Genomic DNA, 4,265 nt, shown 5'->3' with positions numbered 1-4,265 from the left:
GGGGGGGGGGGGGGGGGGGGGGGGGGCTCATGCTGAGTGAAAGCTGCCAAAGAGACACATTGTGTGATTGCCTTTCTATCAGAACAGAGATGGACAGCGAGCCAGTGCTTGCCAGGTGCCAGCAAAGGAAAGAATGGGAAGAAGCAATGGACTTTCTGGAACTCTAGAAATGCTGTCCTGCAACATTGTAAATGCATGAAATGCCACTAAATAATGTAGCCCCAAGTGGCCTTTTAACTCATAGAGAGGTGCCTACCTCTGCCACCCAGGTGCTAGGATCTAAGGTGTGTGCCACCACTGATAACCAAAAATTACATTTGAGAGTGGTCTAACTGTTGAGCTTTTGGTTTATATGCATGCGTATATATACTGTAGTTTTTGAGAGACGTGGTTGTTAGACCTTAGACTAACCAATGGTGTCTTAGATGTGGACATCAATAACTAAAGCTCTAAGACGGGTCGGCCCACCAGCGTTCCAGTCCTGCGAGCCTCCTCTTCTGCCTCTTTCTCTCCATCCTGGCCAGAGCCTCCCTAAGCATGTGGCTTCCTGTCCTTGCCTAAATCCCCTCCCTAGCACAGGCTGCCTCACCTGCAGCCTGACTCCGTGCAGCTTAACTCAGAAACCTGTGCTTCTTATCGCTGCTCTTCTCCTACGGCAGCTGCAGGATTTACAGTTTGCCTTCCATGAGGTTTATCCTTAAAACTCTAATAAAATTGTCTCAAACTTTGAAAAAAAAGAAAAAAAGAAAAAAAGAAACCAAGGAGCTGTGGGTGTTGCTCATTGGGTAAAGTGATTACCCAGCAAGCGCCACGTGGGGATTTAATATAAATAGGCCACTCACCTGTGCTCACAGCATTAAGCAGGTGGAGGCGGGAGGATCAGAAGTTCAGGTCATTCTCTACAATAGTAATTCTCAGCCTTCCTAAAGCTGAGACCTTTAATACAGTGCCTCATGTTGTGGTGACGACAAAATTATTTCGTTGCTACTTCATGCCTATAATTTTGCTGCTGTTATGAATCATAATATAAATATCCGATATGCAGGATATCTGAAAGCCCTGTGAAAGGGTCATTGACCCCCAAAGAAGTGGCAACCCACAGGTTGAGAACTGCTGTCCTACAACATAGTGAGGTAACCAACCTGGGCTACAAGAAAACACCACACACACAAACACATGCGCACACACACATGCACACACACACATGCACACACACACATGCACATACATGCACACACACACATGCACATACATGCACACACACACACACACTACTGCCCTACAGCATAGAATGGCAACCAATGTGGGCTACAAGAAAACACCACACACTCACACATACACACATCATCCCAGTTATACACACACTTTTTTTTTAAGAAAGAAATTGAACTTTATCAAAATTTAAGAACTTGGGACGGAGAGAATACTCACCTATTAGAAGAATGGTAGCCGCTCTTAATTCAATTTCCAGCACCAACTTCAGGTGACTCCTAAACACCTCCAGCTCCCAAGCATCTGATGCCCTCCTCTGGCCTCTTCAAGTACCTGAAGACATGGCATAAATCTACACACACATACACACACACACACACACACACACACATGCACACACACAATAACCTTTTGGAAAATCAAAAGATTAAAAAACCTTTATTTGTAAGGAACACTCTCAAAGACAGAGGTGTGGCTTATTTGGCAGAGTGCCTGGCTTGCCTGTACAATGTAAAACCCTATCTCAAAAAAAAAAATTAAACAAAAGACAGTATTATTAGCCAGGTGGTGGTGGCACACACCTTTAATCCCAGCATTTGTGAGGCAGAGGCAGGCCAGCCTGTGAGTTCAAGGCCAGCCTGGTCTACCAAGCTAGTTCCAAGACAGAGCTGTTATATAAATAAACCCTGTCTGAAAAAATAAATAAATAAATATAAGAAAGAAAGAAAGAAAGAAAGAAAGAAAGAAAGAAAGAAAGAAAAGAAAGAGATAGTATTATGAAGAAAGTGATGGGGGTGTGGGACTGGAGAGGTGGCTCAGTGGTTAAGAGCACTGGCTGTTCCAGAGAACACAAGTTCAATTCCCAGGACCCACACAGCAGTTCACAACCCTCGTGATAAAATATAAAATAATAGCAATGGGTTCATTTAAGATGTAAGAGCTAGCTAGAAATACACTTAAGCTATTGGCCAAACAGTATTGCAATTAATGCAGTTTCTGTGTGATTATTTCGGGTGTGGGTGCCCAAGAATGAACGAGCGGTCTCTGCCAACGACAACTGTCTGTAACTCCAATTCCAGAGGATCCAACACCCTTGAACAGATATACATGCAGGCAAAACATCAACACACATAAAAGTAAAATGAATAGATAAATAAAATTTTTCTAAAGTTTAAAAAAAGAAAAAAGGATGTGAGCCGTCAGGTATAGTGGTGCACACACCTTTAATCCCAGCGCTCAGGAGGCAGCAACGGGAGGTTCTCTGGGATTCCAACCAGCCTGGTCTATGTGGTGAGATCCAGAATAGCTAGACCTTCATAGTGAGACTCTATCTCAAAAAAAAAAAATGAAAACAATCTACAGTAATTCAATAAGGATCTGGTATTTAGGGTATATAAGGAACTAAACTTAACAATAAAAGGAACCAGATCTTTAAAATGAGCAAAGGGTATGAATACACTTTCACCCACAAAAGATAATTAAATGGTCAATAAGCACTGAAATATGTTCAAGTTTTAGCCTTAAGGGAGATGCAAATTAAAATCACAGTGAGAAAACAGGTATGGTGTCCCAAGCTTGTAATTCCAGCACTTGGGAGGTAGAAGCATAGATCAGAAGTTAGAGGTCTGGGGGCTAGAGAGATGGTTTAGTGGTAAGAACACTGACTGCTCTTCCTGAGTTCAATTCCCAGCACCCATGGCCATCTGTTTATAACTGTAGTCCCACGGGATCCAGTGCCCTCTTGGTCTGCATACATGCAGACAAAACACCACCCATATGCTTAAAATATATACATAAGTAAGTCTCGAAAGAAAGAAAGAAAGAAAGAGAGAGAGAGAGAGAGAGAGAGAGAGAGAGAGAGAGAGAGAGAGGAAAGGAAAAGTTCGGTGGTAGCCTTGACTACAAAGTGAGTTCAAGGCCAGTCCGGAATATGTGGAGACCCTGTCTTAACTAACAACAGCAGGTCAGTTTGATCAGAAGGACCTAGTAGATTGGTAAAGCTCACCTCTGTGTACGTGAGTCTAAGAGGAAAAGAAATATAGGAGGTAAGGAGAGGGGAGAGAGGGAGGACACAGCGATGCTGGCATTTGGTCTGTTGAAGATCCTGGATTGATAAAAATGAGTTCATGACTTAGCAGACTGTATCTGTGTATCAAGCTGCAATAGTTTTTAAAATATTTTATTAACTCTGAAAATTTTACACAATGTTTTTTTGATCATATTCACCCCTTCCCTTAACTCCTTCCAGACCCATCCTCCCATTTAATGCTTTTTTTTCTTTTGGTTAATAACCCATGGACTCCAGTTTGTACTGCCGACATGTAGGGTCTTCCACAGGATGAGGCTGACCTGCCAAGAACCACACGCTTAAAGAAAATTCATTCTCCCTCCCTCAGAAGCCTCAAGTCCTCCCAAGTTAGGGGTGCGGAATCCGGCTTATAGAATGCTGACTGGCTTGCCCTTGTGCAGGTCTTGAGCAGGCAACCAGAGCCTGTCATGCCAGAAGACTCCAGTTTTGCCCCGTCCTCCTCAGTCTCCCACTCTTTCTTCTCTCTCTTCCAAGATGGTCCCTGAACCTCAGAAGGAGGAGGCTGTTGAAATAAGAAGCGGCGGCGGGGCTGCGTACCCAACACCCCGGCCGCTTGGCTAGCTTATGCCCGAAATAACAACACACAAACTGTATTCTTTCAAACACTGCCTGGCCTGGCTAGTTCCAGTTTCTTATTGGCTAGCTCTTACATATTGTTCTAACCCATTTCTAATATTCTGTGTAGCCCATGAGCTGGCTTACCAGGGAGGATCTTAACCTGCGTCTGTCTGGAGCAGGAGAATCATGGCGACTCCTCCACTAACCTTTCTCCCAGAATTCTCTTCTGTATACTCCGCCTACCTAATTTTCTATCCAATAAAATGGGCCAAGGCAGTTTCTTTATTAATAAGAAACTATTCCCACATCATTTCCCTTTTTCTGTTTAAACAAAAAAGAAAGGCTTTAACTTTAACATAGTAAAATTACATATAACAAAACAGTTATCAAGTAAGAATTACAGTTA

Source organism: Alexandromys fortis, unplaced genomic scaffold (assembly GCF_014885135.2).
Source record: "Alexandromys fortis isolate MF-2015 unplaced genomic scaffold, M_Fortis_MF-2015_v1.1 scaffold_209, whole genome shotgun sequence".
Lineage (NCBI taxonomy): Eukaryota > Metazoa > Chordata > Mammalia > Rodentia > Cricetidae > Alexandromys > Alexandromys fortis.
This window is presented reverse-complemented; position numbering follows the sequence as displayed.